Source organism: Cupressus sempervirens, chromosome 8, assembly GCF_028749045.1.
Source record: "Cupressus sempervirens isolate cs-2001-9-10 chromosome 8, ASM2874904v1, whole genome shotgun sequence".
Lineage (NCBI taxonomy): Eukaryota > Viridiplantae > Streptophyta > Pinopsida > Cupressales > Cupressaceae > Cupressus > Cupressus sempervirens.
This window is the reverse complement of record NC_143125.1, coordinates 279,874,897-279,890,644: the sequence shown is the minus strand read 5'-3', so window position 1 is coordinate 279,890,644 and position 15,748 is coordinate 279,874,897.

Genomic DNA, 15,748 nt, shown 5'->3' with positions numbered 1-15,748 from the left:
GTATGACTGATGTAATAGATATCTTGTTCTTTTCCTTGGTCATTTTCTTGTGCCAGGAGGGCTCTGATTGATTTATATGTTACATAGATGTATAATAACAATAGTTTGTGTGGTATAGGAGGTACCAACATGAGTGGATTCATTAAGTAGGTTTTGAGTAAGTCAAAATCCTTCTGGCACTAGTCATCCCACTTAAAATTTATATCTTTGTGTAACAAGTGTGTGAAAGGTATACATTTTTTTGCTAATTGAGAAATGAATTGACAAACTGATTAAAGCCTACCTTGAAGAGAGAATAACTAACTCAGGTCTTTTGGAGGTGGCATATTGATTATGGCTTGTACCTTTTTGGGTTCAACTTCTATCCATTTGGCCCAGACAATGTATCCTAGGAGCTTGCCTGATTTGATGGCAAAAGTGTATTTCTTGGGATTGAGCCTAATTTTGAATGCTTCTAGGTAGTTTAATATCTTGGCCAATATGGGGAGATGTTCTTCTTGACTATGGGATTTGGCAAGGATATCATCCATGTAATCTTCCATAAAGATATGCATCATATTGTGAAAGATAATGGTCATGGCCTATTGATAGGTAGCCCCAATGTTGTTTAGCCCAACGGGCATTACATTCCAACAAAATGTGCCCCACAGACAAGTACAAGTTATTTTCTCTTGATCTTGTGGTGTTATCCTGATCTGATTATACCCTAAAAACCCATCCATGAGTGAAAACATGGAATGACCCACTCTTAGATCGACAATGGTGTCGATGTTGGGAAGGGGGAAATCATCTTTGGGACATGCTTTGTTTAAATCTCAACAATTGATGCAGATGTGTATGTTGTCATTCTTCTTTGATATGGGAACAATGTTGGATATCCATGATGCATACACCAAGGACTGGATAAAATTGGTGCTGATTAACTTTTCTAACTTTGCTTTGACTAATAGATCTATATGGGGATGCATCCATCTAAGTTTTTGTTTTACTGGCTTGGCCTCTAGAGAAATGCTGAGATGGAGAATTAAATTTGAGTCTATGGCAGGCATGTCTATGTAAGATCATGCAAAGTTTATCTATCTTTCTTCAAAGAAGCGGATGAAAGCTTGTCTTTCCTCTATGCTTAAGGATTGTGCTAAATAAATGACCCTTGGTTCTTGCTCTATTCCACTGTTGACTAGTTTAGTTGGTTCAATCAAGATGGAAGATCTTTCCTCAGAGTATTCGGGTAAAGTATCAATCACCCCATCCATGGGTGCCATAGTTGGGTTTTCACCTTGGGATGCATCACTTCTATTTGTTTCCATTTTTTTCTTGAGCTCAACCACAACTTGGTAGTGATCATTGAGGTTGTGGAATGCTTGACCTGTTTGAATATGACTGAGGTAATTGATACTAGACTCAACTATATGTCATTATTTTGTTCTTTGTTGATGAGATGATTCAACCACATTAAGGTAGATGAAGACTTCACAGTCAGTATCAAAATGAGGGATGTGGTGAGGCTTGGTTGTATCCTAGTTAATGAGTTTTGGATGGACTAGGGGGAGTGATTCATAATATGGAAAGGGTTTGACAAGGTTTATAGACATGATTTCATTGGAGGGCTCATACATTGTATCGGTTAGATCTATGACATGAGCTTCTTCTAGAGTATCAAGAAAAGTAGAGTTTGTGAGAGGCTCGTGGTAGTCATCTTCAACTTCTATTGGAAAGAATTCAAGGAATAGGATTTGAAATTAAAACCCTTCAACATGTTCATCATCTTCTAAGCTGCTCTATTTTATCTCGATTCTCGATGAAGTGGGTCTTGGACTAGAGGTTGTTCCTTGTGTAGCCAAACTATTAGGTGTGGGTACGTGAACTACTTCACATTCTTTATCATAAAGAGACTCCTCAAATAATGACTCAAATTCCCATTTAGTGGAATCGTCATCATCTTCATTAGTAGAGGTGTTTATAGATGGTTCTCTCAAGGGATATGAACCTGAGAGGGATAGATTCACATTTATGATGTTAGTTGTTTTCTAGCTATAACTATCCTTTTGTTTAGGCACCCACGCTAGGGTGGAAGATGAGGAATCACTATGCTTAGGACGAGCTTCAAAAGGGGTTTGTGTCTTATCTTGTTCATCATAACCTACCCCCATTTTGGACTTGTTGGACTTGAATTGTGCTATTAGAGGTTCAATGATGCCTGCCCCTTTCCCTAAAGGACCATCTCCCGTTTATCCCATCTTTTTCATTAGGTCAAAACCTTTTTTGCATAGGTAGGTGGAGATGTCAATGTTTTGTTGACTAATTTCTGCCACTGAGCTTGGAGGTGTGCTACTTGCTTTGATAAAATGTGCATGATGAGGCTTGGTGGATGACGATTTTCCATGAGATCTTGGAGAAAGTGGGGGATAAAATAGGGAAACTAAGTATTCGCCCACCCCTTTGCAATGTAATTTACACTATCTATCATTTTTTTCATCAATCTATCCATTTCTTTGTAGTGTGACCATTTAGGGTCTTTGGATGATTATGGTAAAGGAATGAAAGGACTCGAACAACCCACTTTCTCTTTACCCTTAGTTGACGTCGATGAGTGGTTTTTGTTTTAGTCAGTAGAGCATGAAGTGTCTGTAGTTGTGGACTAGTTGATGTCATCTGTTGGTGTGCCAATTTATTCCCTGTTGTGAGGGACAAGGGAATTACAATATTGGGCAAAGTGTTAATCTCTCGACATGCTCACCTCTTGACCCATGTAAGGAAATTTAAGACACTGATGATAAGTGGAAGGAATAGCCTACATGTCATGAATCCATGGTCTTCCCAACATGATGTTATAAGTTAATTATAGGTCTAAGACCTAACAAACATTCTCTTTTACAAATGGTCCTACTCTAATTGGGAAAATAAACATGCCTTTGGAGGATCTTTCCTCATCGTTGTAAGATTTGATGGTAATTTTCTTTCTTGGGTCAACAACATCCTTTGTATACCATAGGGCTTTTACTAAATTGAGTGTGAAAATATTGAGGCCTGCTCCACCATCGACTAATGATCGCTTAACTCTGTTTCTATGGATAAAGACTTCAATATGTAAAGGAGAGTTTTGGGGCTGGATGACGGACATGTCATCTTGGGCTAAAAAAGATACACACCGAGGGGCAACCAAGTTGCTAACCATGTTTTGAAATCTACCCACGTCCAAGTTGTTTGGTACTAAGGCTTTGGTAAGTATTTCTTTATGTTAATCTATAATAGTTCAAAAATGGATATATGGGCTAGATTCTTAAGTAATTGGTTGACCAAGTTGTACTTGGGAAAGGAGGAGCTTGTAGCTACATGATCAGGATTTTTCATAGGTCCTGGTAGGATAACTTTAGAGGCTTGGCCTTGGGTAACAGTGTTTGAGGATTGTTTTTTGTTTTTATCTTTAACTACGATGACATTTACAGTGTCATCAAAGCCAAAAATCATGTTAATGGTATTGTCGTAATGATGCACATAATTAACCTTAGTGTGAGGGGGTGCATTCTGATTGGCTTTGGAGGATTCACCCTTTTCATGACTCATGAAGGGGTTCTTGAAGGTCGTATGGTCTGCATTACTGCTAAGGTTGTTTACTTCAATGACCCCATCATTGATCAATTTTTGGATTGCCCCCTTAAGGGTAAAACGATTGCTTGTTAAATGCCCCCTGTTTCGATGGTAGGTGCAAATGTGCTTGTCATTCTACCATTTTGGTTTGACTTGGGGTTCATAGGGTTTGGCCTCGGGAAGTACAATGAGCTCATCAGCCAAGAGGGTTTGCAAGGCACTCTTGTAAGACACCCCAATATGAGTATACACCTTGGGTATATCAAAGGATTGATATCTGTGGGGAGGGAGAGCTTGATTGTAAGCAACTTGTTGATTGGTAATTGATAGGGTTTCAACGTTGCATCGATAGAATAGGCTGGCATTGTCTTCTTGGGGTGTGTTTGAGTTAGTGTTGTTGACAACAGGATATGATCGATTTAGATGGGATTGGGTTTGAGGTTTGACATGGTTAGCTTCAACCATCCCATCATTAACAATGTTATTGTTGGTATTTTTCCACCATGAATTTTTTTATCAGTGGCCCAATTGAAGGAATTATGAGCCTGCATGGAGTTATGTGAAAATCTCTTACCATCTTTTGATAGTTTAATGATGTCATTATTTAGTAAGGTCTCTTCTACCTTAGCATCTTTTTCTAAGGTGGTTTTGAAATCTTTGGGCCCTTGGAGTTGAAGCTAGTAATTCATTGGTTTGGAGAGACTATTAATGAAGATGTAAGTCTTCTCTTTATCAAGTATTGCTCTGTGATACTTAGTGAAAGTGTCTCCACTGACTCACCAGGGAGTTGTTTCGTGTTGCATAGGTCGATCATTGTAACTTCCCTTTTGATATTGTAAGAATATTGGGAGATGAACATAGAAGCTAGTTGGTCAAAGGTTTTGATATTGGAGGGTAGCTTGGAGAACCACTCCATGGCTTGCCCTCCAAGGGTTCTAGGAAATAGTTGCATTAGGTACATCATGTCATGGACAAATTCCATACTCAAGGTATAGAATTGTCTGAGGTGGTCTTGTGGATCTAATGTGCCAAAATATTTATCATATTTGGTATTTGTACAGTTTGTGGGAAACGCGTGAAGGTAATGTTATTATCAAAGGGGAGAGGACACACCTTCTCAAGGCTGAATTTCACATGTTGTTTTTTTTCTTTCTTCATTCTTTTCATTTCCATTTGTAGGTTTTGTATCTTTTGTGTGACAACATCTAGGGGTGACTCTTCTTCATCTCGTTTTAAGTTAGTCACATCAAAATTGGATGGTAATTTTGCACTTTGTTGTGCTAATGCTAGTATATAATGTTCCTTATATTTTTTGGGTATTTTTTCCATGATGTCAACAAGTTCAGGATTTTGTTGAAAATCTTCAATTTTAGTTTCAATACTCCTATCATCCCACATGTTAGATGAACCCATTGTAGCTAAGGACTCCAAGTTTCGATTGATAAAAGGTGACTTGTGAATAGCTGCATTCGATGAGCAATCTATTGTTGTAGTAGGTTCAAGGAGATTTAGAGGTTTTGTGCATTTGATGGTTCTATCAGCTATTCTAGCACTCACTCGTATAGGTGATCATTTTAGTTTTGTCTCTATAATGGTCTTGTGTGGTGGCATGAAAATGTAAATTGGATTCCTTTATTTCTTAGGCATTTTTGGAATGCGAGGGTTTCTGTTGATTATGATTTTTTTGTAGTAACAAGCTAGATTAGACAAGGCGTTTGCTAGTGTTGATAGGATGAGTTTCACTTTTGTGAAGTCAAGTAAGGGACGGATGTGTCTCTGAATGTTTCTAGCTTGATGTATGAAAGGAAGCAATGATAACTATTGGGTTGATAATGGTGTTTGTAGCTCTACTTGTTTCAAAAAGATGTTTTCAGTTAGATATGGAGTTTCTCAAACTTTGTACAATACCAACAAGGAAAAGGGTATCCAAATTTGTCATTTGTTCGCAATTATTATGCTTCCAGATGGCCTCTATTTTATGTTTTTTCTCAGATGCATCCCAAGAATGGTCAAATGCATTGTTTAAATGCTTAAATGAGTTGTTCTAATTGTTATATGCATTGTTTAATGATTTAGATGCATCATTCTATTGGGCAAATGTGTTGTTTTAAGGCTCATATGCACTATTTGATAGGAATATGCATTAGAACAGAGATCATAAGCATTACAGGAGTGTTCAAAAGCAATGTTTTATGTAGTATATGTGCTACCTTCAGAATTATTCAGCAATGTTCTCATTTTGGACTTGGTTTCTCGATACCAATTTGAAGTTTATCTTTCTAAAAGGATTGTGATCTGTACTGGGGTTTGTTATTAAGTTTTAAAAGCAATTTCAAGCACAATCATAGTAAAACCAAAACAAAATGTAAAATCACATGCACCTAGAAAATGGCTTCCTAACAAGGTTACCTAAAGCCGGTGACTAGTGGGTCTTAGTGTTTAACTAACTATATTTAGATTTACCTCTCTTATGACAAAGAGCTTCCCTCCAATGCTGAGGAGGTTTGGCGGAATCCCTTATGGGACTACTCAAAGAAGGCTATATTCCAAACATGGGTGGCTTGCATTTGATTATGAATACAAGATTGGTAGACAATCCCTCTCACCGGCCTTGCTAAGGAAACTCAGGAGGTAGCCTTTCTATGGCTAGATAATCCTACCTAGTGAAAAGTAGGGAATGGAAGTCACAAATAGGTTTGGGAGTCTAATCACTCGAGGAGAGTGAGAGCATATCCCTACTGTTTTGGCTCCCCAAACATAATAAACACGAAGGTTTAATCACCAGCCCTTATACTACTGAAGATAGAGGGGCTCCTAGTTATGCTATGTGTGGATTCTTTTCCCTGTTCAATTGTAACTAATCTTCACAGAAGGTTGGGCATTCTGATCAACTCGAAGGAGTTGAGAGCATAGGCCTACTTCTATTTTGGATCTATGAGATTGAATGCTTCTATTAAGCTATGTTTGGAACTTTGAAATGCCGCACTTTGTATTAACAAGAGCCAAGGTCCACTTACTTGATTTGGAGCTAGCAAAGGCTAGGCACTTTTAGGAGGGTCTTCATTCCTATCGCACGTTGTCTGCGATCTAGAAACTTTTCATTAACTTGGAAGGGACTTGTAGGCAAACAAGATTCAGATATGGAAGTTAGATTAAGGAAACTATAAATTTTACTAGATGCGCAATAGACATACTCATATGCATTACAGAAAGCCTTATATGCACTATTTAATCTAACAAATGTGTTGTGAGACGCTTTATATGTGCTTTAGAAATCATCAGATGCATTACAAGGAAATGTAAATGCGTCACAAAAAACTTCAAAAGCACTATAGAAATATGTAAATGCATTACATAACAATTTAAATGCACTTCATAAGGATTAAATGCGTTAAAATAGAGTTCAAAAGTGTCAGAATATCACTCGAAAGCATTAGAATAGAGCTCAGAAGCATCAAAAGGTTCAAATTTGACCCTCTTGTGTTCGGGGGAGACTTTGGGACATTGTTTCTTGCTGATGTGAGGCCTCCCAAATGCTGTAGAACCTATATTCGATCAGATCTACATAGGAGAATAGCAAGAAACACAAATCTATACTAGAAATGAAAGATTAGACTGAAAAAATTTGACAAAAGAGGGGCTTTTAGTTTAGGGCCCATGGTGGGTGCCATTTTGTACACGGTGTGAATGCGTATTCATGAAACTTTAATTTAGAATGCAAATAGATTGACAAAAAACTAGACTAAACCTGTTGGGTGGATATTTTGCAACCAATAGTTTTGGATAAAAATCTAGTTGCAAAATAGGATGACCAACCACAACGTGTGAGACAGAGTCTCTCCTACCTTAAAGGGAAGGCTCCTCCTTCTCACCATTCCTTGGATCAACTCAAAGTAAGCAAGAAGTTGAGAGATTTTATAAAATGGGTGTTACCAATATCCTTTCTTCTTAACTTTCAAGAAAGAATCCACTTACTCATGGAGTGAGTAATGGGCAGGGTGAATCTCTAACTACACTTCTATCAAGAGCTGGAAACAATGATACTGATAAACCTTCACTAACACAAAGGCTAGTTGAAAATGTACTAGTTTGGCTCCAAGTTCGGTCCTACTTCTATATGGAAAACCTTTACAATTAGTGCACAAAGACTCCTAAAAGTAAAAATAACTTAACTATTTTGTGAATCAAGAGAGAAGTATAAGCTACAATTAAAGCTTCTAGCTATACACTTTCACAATTGCTCCTAGTCAAAGCTCTGGCTTTAATTACTTCTTAACTCTTTTTTATTCAATTTACAAGATACAACTACCAATAACATAAGATAACATGAATCAAAGACAACTTGGATGAATTATAGACAAAGCTTACAATTCACACAAATAACAATCTCACTTAATCAAATTTAAGTCTCAAATTCTCCTTTGTATTCACTTTCTCTCAAAATAGTGCTCACACAAACAAAGTTCTACTGGCACAATTTCTCCAGAGCTCTCTTGCATAAAGATAATGATGATTTTACAATGAGGGGTTACTCCTTTATATAGGCAAAGAAGTTGAGAAAAAGGTGGAGGAAAAAGTGGGAGCAACTCAACCAGGTTTGACCAAGTCTAACTACAAAAAATAAAGGGTTACATGTAATTACACATGCAACTTGCATTACATACTTTTACATACATGTAACTTGCATTACATGTAATTAAACTTTTTCATATAATTCATTCTAAACAACTATTAACATAAAAACTAAACAAAAATCTTAGAGATTGTTTCTAAGTGCCTTGAATTTGACAATGATGTCACACACCGTGGGAAGATCAACAATCTCCATAGTCTTTGATATGGCTTCAATTCTTTCTACATTCTCATATGCTGATTGCACAACTTTGGAATTTGCTATTGTAGTATCTAACGAGTGTTTTGTCAAGGATTTGCACAAAATAAACTTGCTCATTGTGTGTGAACCAAAATTTTTAGAATCTACATCAGCATTGATGCTGATCGTATATTCGGAAGTCACTCTCTCTACTGCCAAGAGATTACCAAAATATCAGTAACATGGCATCTCATTTGTTCCAAATCACAAGTAACACTTGTCTCAATTGCTTGAGAATCTCCTCGGACCACCTACAACTTTGTAATCATCTTCCTTAATGTCTCTTCCTTATAACCAATGAGCCCTTGAAATCTGAAGAACATCTCACATGATGGAAGAATATCACATGAGACCATAGCATCCAGACCAAATCTTATCATTTCATCCCAATCATCAAGGATTTCTTTCAGGTTATCTCCTTCCAGGGTCAAAGAAGAAATCAAGTTTTATTCCATTTCATTCATCTCTTTGATACGTCTAAGAACTAAAAATGTCTCTAATGGCTTGAACTCCTTCAGAAATGATTTCTTGTATCCAAGACTTGGCAGCTTCAACTAACCTTTTCTCTTTAGATGTTTGAGATATTACAACACTCTGAGAAGATTTTTTTGGATAACCTCATTTAAATGAGAAATATCCTATTTTAACTAATTCTTCTTTTCCCAAACTTCATGATTGCTTTTTGATACATTTGTCAATGCATCTTGAGCATCTTGCAAATAACCCAAACGAGATTGCTTTCCAACTTCAGCTTTAGTAAACTTGTAGTCAGAACGAGTAAATTCTTCAACAAGTTTATCTACCAAAGGCTCAGCTATCTCAACAAGTTTTGTTTTATTAGAATCAACTAAAATTCTAGAAACAATCTTATCTTACAAAGATTTAGATTTAGTCTTCTTCATAGGAAGATTGTCAAGAGGAACAACCACCTTCCTTCTCTTTGTTGTTATTCTACTCAACCATGTGGGTAGGTTGAAACTTTCATCTGTAGAAGTAGGCATAGTGGAGACCATTGGCATTGATCCAGATTGTATATCTGTAGTGACTAAGAAAGATTTAGTTTGTACTATTGAAGGCATAGAAACATGTTGAGAAGACTTTGTCATGAAGAGTTCAAATATTGTCAAAGATGTATCAAGTTGGGAAACTTGACCACTAGTAAGAGTCAGAAAATCTTCAAACACATTTGCTAAGTGATAATATTGTTCATGTGCAGGAACATGAGGAGCAGCAGAATGAAATAGGAAAATGTCATGTCCCGCCCTGACCATCATAGCACTATTGACATTTTGTTTCTTTTGGACTTTGATAGTTAGACTCTAGATGACACATTATTACCCACTATGGACATTGATATTTTGATCCTTAGACTATTTGATTTCATGTTATGTTATTGGGACATTGATACCTATATCATTAGGCTATATGATGATTCCTTATGATGTTACTAGGACACTAATATTCTAAGTAGTTTTTATGATGTTATTCAGAAATGCTTACTTACCTTCTTGATGATCCATATGTCATGATTAAAGCTTATGTTATACTCAAGTGAATGTTTGATTTTTGAATTGTGGTATCCATATGGTGCTAGATTATCATGTCTTAGCATATTTAGAGTAACATTAAGAATTCATGTATCATTTGAATAAACTAGAATTGTATACTTATATTATATTTGATGCATTGCTTAAGGTAGATTAATTCCATAATTTTCTGTAAGAATAAATGATCATAATGTTTTACTATCTAGATTAGAGAATTGCTACAAATGTGAAGTGTGTAATGTGATATGAATGGAAATACATATTTCATATTAGTTATGTTATTCATTGATGATAGAATCTATGTGATTTATATTTGCATTATCATTTTATCACCTTATTCTTGGACTACTGATATTTGCAATAAGTGTGCAGGAAAGAAGCCCATGGATTTATGGAGAACCTTGCTAGGTGTTTGGAAAAACCAAGGATAACCCTAAGGAGGGTATAACCTTTTTACCCTTTTATTTTATTTGTAAAACCAATTTGTGTGTATTATTGTGATTCTATAAAAGTAAATTTGTTTTTCTTGATGGCTTGCCAAGTGTGTTGTGTGTATTGTGGTGTCACTTGACACATGTTCTCCTTTGTAGCATGCTTAGTGGGATGGTAGGTGGTTGAGTGAACCAAGGAGTGGTTTGGTAGGATTTATTTTCCCTAGGTGTATTTATGGGTCCAAGAGGGATTCTTTCCATGCTAGGTCGAATGCACACCTTTTGTGAATTTCTAGGAGGTTTACACCATCCCTAGGGGTAGTTTGAGGTCTTATTTTAAATCCCATATGATATACCTAGGGGGTAGGGGCATTTTAAGTATTATAAGCTTCCCTAGGCATTGAAAAGAGCACCCAAAAATTGTGGATTCCCAAGTTGGCCGAATTTGGAAACTTAAGCATCAAAAGAAAACATTCTTTAGGGAGAGTTGGTTGGAGAATTCTTGGGGGGAGAATTTTTGGATAGATTTGGAAAAAGAATCTAAGTGGGGTAAAATTTTGGAAAAGGGGAAAAAAACGAGGAGAAGAAGATAGCTTAGGAGGAGGATTGCTGGTAAAAAGAGAGGGAGCTCAAATTTGCTTGGAAACCAGGTTGGTAACCTTATGTACCCTTGCTATGAAAGTTTGTTGTTAAGTAGATTATTTTTATTGTGTTATGCATGTGAGTTTTCTGTAATGTAGTTGTAATATGGTGTGTTGTAATGTTGTGTTGTGTGAGGTTGAGGGACCATGTTTCAGTTTTGGTGTATGTGTGTATTGTGATTTACTTTGTGTTGTGAATTCATATGTTCTTGTTGCAGTTTTCTGTTTTGGGTGTGACAAGGTGAGTCTCATCTCTTGGGAGGGAAAGAGAGTCTTGTGAGGGTAAGGGGTGCATAGGGAATGTGTTGGGTGAGAGTCTCTCCTAGAGTAGGAGAGGGATGCCATATGGGTGTTATGGGCCCCATATGCCACCTTGTTGGAGTTATAAGTATTGTAAAGATGCCATGTGAGGGCATGTATGTGGTGTTGGGTTGCCTTGTGAAGGCATGTGTATAAAGTGTATAGCTTAATGAAGGCATAGTTGCAGGTGGAGTCTCCTCAACATTCATTTTCCACCCTTACCCTTTGAGATGGATCTACATGTGATCCTAAGTGGTCTACCTTGGTTGGGAATTTTTGTGGTTTTATTTGTCAACTGTAAAATGTGTGAATAGTTTTGTAATGTGAGCATTGTGTTGTAAATGGTTGTTAGTAATGTATGTCCACATAGTCAAGGTTCTTCCTGCTCGGGGGTGGCCTTTAAAAGGCCTAAGGTTGGGAGGAGAGTACCATGGGCTTGTTTGTGTGTGTTGTACTGCAGGTTGTGATCTATGGATTGAAGACTTGAAGAGAAGAAGGATGTTGTCTTATTTTCATGTGCAACAAAAACATACTTCCAAGTGAATTCTTATTGTATTAGGGAGAGTCACCCTTGGGTAACTCCCAATCTTGTGTTTTATGATAGCTTGTAAGCTGAAAAATTGTATAAGTGGACTGTACTTGTTGATATGTTGCTACATTCAGTGATTAAAGAAATTTATATATCATGCACTATCCTATAGTATATAAAAATGAGTAAAGTTGTTATGTTTTTTTTTCTAAAATGATTCTAAGAGAAAATGTGTGTCTCCATTTGAAATTGATACATTTGGTTATAAAGACATTTTGTTAGAATTTCAAATAATGTTCTGGTTGGAAGGAACTAAAGTGGTTAGTGAAGTTAGTTAAATGTATTGTAGGAATGTACATCAATATTGTAGATCAAGAAAAATAAATATAACAAATAAGATAAAATAAAAATGCTTTCATTGAAAAAGAAAAATATATTTATATTTGCTGGTTCCTTTGACTGTAATATTGGTGCACTACACTTGGTATCAGAGCCCAGGTTTCCAAAACTAGGACTTAGGCTCATTATGTTTCCAGTTTTAAGTATTTTGTTTGTTGAAAAAGAAAACTTGAAATGTTTTTTTTAATTTTGAGTATTTTGTTGATTTGAAAAGGAAATTTAAGTAGTAGATTTGAAACTCCTTTCAACTATTTTCAAATACTAGACATTAGAAATATGAATCTGTGATAACACAAAAAAAAAAAAAAACAAATATATATATATATATATATATATATATATATATAACCATGAATCCGAAAAACTACAAGTTAAAATACAATAAGGAAGTTATGTATATATGCATGTTGATATAGACCATGGTATCAAGGGATCAATGCATGGCTGTGCATAGCCCTTGATCTTGCCTTCAAAACCCAGTTTTGAAATGAATAAAGAAAATATGCTATAAACTAAAAAAAAAAATGATGCTTTTATTAAAGACTTGTAACTCTGTGTACGTTCAACTTTTTTGGATTTTTCCCGCGTGAGACCTGAATAGACCCCTTCTGGAGAAAACCCAGAAAGCGTTTGGAAATATTCGATTTTATTTCTCTAAAAATGCTAACGCAATATGACTGACTCTTAAATGACAGAATTTGTTTTTCTCTTGTGTGCTCATCACTAAGTACAGGCAAGGCCAGGGACAACCCCCTCTCACACAAGAAATTAATAATAAAATGCTCATCTTTATATCCATGAAAAAAAAAAAAAAAAAAACCTGCAACAAATTATGGGCATAATAATGCTATAGGATATATCAGAGAACTCATGCATGGCTGAACATGGATCCCTCTACAAATATTGAGCTCTATCCATCTCAAACATATATCCACACAAGGATATGTGTGTGTATATCAAAGATAAACATATACACATCATTTATCCTCCATGGAAGCTTGCTTCCATCTCCAATAGCATTCAAGTACCTGTACAAAACAAAAACAAAAAAATAAAACAAAAAACAAAAACATACACACAATAACAAGAGGGAAAAACAAAGAAATGCATAAGGGTTTGAAACCCTATGGAAGGAACATGAAAAATAACATAAGAAAGAGGGGAAATTTACTTTTATGCTTTGTCATAGCCCTAATTTCGAATTAGGGTTAGAGTTGGAAGAGAAAGATAAAGAAATGAATTTCAAATTGATCATAAGTTGACTCTTTGACCCAAATTCAAATGGGATCCCCCTTATTAAAATGTTTTCTATTTCAAAATATAAAGTAAAAGAGGGAAAGTTGGTTAGTGGGGTGGGTAAAAAAGGTGGAATTCAAGAGGTCACATGTTCAAATCCCACTCCCACCATGCCATCTTCCTCTTTTACACAAATTTAAAATGCACTTATTTTATTTGCCCACATGAGTTTTATTTTTTATTGAAACTACTTAAGAGATAATTATTTAAATAAGTTTGTGATAATGAAGCAATTAAGTGGTAATGTGTTAGTAATCATAAATAAGTGCTATTATAATTTCATGTCCATGAAGTTACCTATTAATGATAATTTAATATAATAATAATAATAAATAAATTGAAAAAAATACTTAAAATAAATAATAATAATAATAAAATATATTTTTTTTAAAAATAATAATAACAAAATATTTTTAAAAATAATAATAATTAAAAATAATGAATAAATAAATAAATATACATATATGCATATGCAATGGAAGATAACACTTTAATATATCTAACCAATGTGGGACGTTGGCTAAGCAACTATTGTGGCAGGACACCCACCCTAAGTTGACTTTGGCCATGATTCCTCACAAAAAAAAAAAAGAGAAATTACCTTGTCTTAGTTGTTTGAGACTCCAATAATGAACTTTAAAGCTTCTTGACCCTGACTCTTAAACTCTCTTTTTTTTTTTTTTGTAGGATGCCAGTGGTCACTCGTAACGCCCGCAGGCGTGGACGAGGTGGTAGACGTGCACGAGATGCACAGGTAGAGCAGGATGCCAATGTAGAGCATGGTGCTAGTATGGCACAAGAAGCAAGGGTTGGGCCAGAGATAGAGATTGGACAGGGGGAACAGCCCCGGAACCCCAACCAGGACATTCTAGATGCTATCCAAAATCTTATTGGTGTAGTACAACAAAGGTTGCCTGCAGCAGTAGCTCACCCTAGTCAGCAAATGTTAGAGGAGCATAGGACTGTTATCAGAGAGAGGACAAGGAGTCCTCCACCTAGTCGTATTGGGAGTCATGCTGAGCTCGAGGGGGAGTCTGTCCACAGACTTGAGTCTCTAGCAGGGGTAGAGCTTTGACCTGTACCGAGAGCACCTCGGGATATAGGAGACGAGATTAAAGAATTGCTTCGTCTTTAGCCACCCCTTTTTCATGGGTCCACAGATGGTTCAGAGGCAGAATCCTTCTTGTTATGTTTGGAGAGATGTTATGGGTTGCGTCCTTTTGGGAGTAATGTAAGGGCCCGTTTTGCTATACACCTTTTGCGAGGACTAGCCTCCAAATGGTGGGATGAGGAGAAGGCTATGGGGGATATTGATATGGACACTCTCACTTGGGATACCTTCCTACAAAGGTTCAGAGAGAAATATTTATCAGAGCATTACAGGCAGTGAAAGATTGATGAGTTCTATGACTTACAGCAGAGGGGATTGACAGTAACACAGTATGAGAATAAGTTTTTAGAGCTCCTCCCTTATGTTGAATATATGAGAGATGAGAAGCTCCGGATTAACCATTTCATTAGAGGTCTTAATCCCTCGATTGCAGGATAGGTTCGCATGGCAACACCAGTAGGCTTCAAAGCTATAGTGGAGAGGGCTCTTATTGCAGAGGATATACGCAATAAGGCTCAGGCTACCATGATAGAGGCTACAAGTATTATTGGTGGTAGAAGTATATCTATATTGTTTGATCCAGGAGCTACTGATTCTTTTGTATCACCCTTAGTTGTGGAGCATTGTAGGCTGGTGGCAGTTAAGCAAAATGTTAGCTGGGATGTAGAGTTAGCCTCAGGTGCTAAGGTATTGGTTAGATCCATGGTCAGGAATTGTCCTATTCAAATTGGGGATATCACTACTTGTGAAGATCTACGTATCACCCCCTTAGGATCATATGATGTAGTCCTTGGTATGGATTGGCTATGTACTCACCATGCCAAGGTGGATTGTAGGAAGAAGGAGGTGGAGTGTAATGATGATCATGGTACACCTATAGTGATTTCAGGTGTTCAGAGACCTGTGTCCCTCCACATGATCTCCGCTATGCAGCTTAAGCGATGTATGAGAAAAGGGTGTCATTTATATGCTATTACCATTAATGATCTTGAGGGAGAGGAGAATGGGCCATGTCTCAAGGATTACCCAGTGT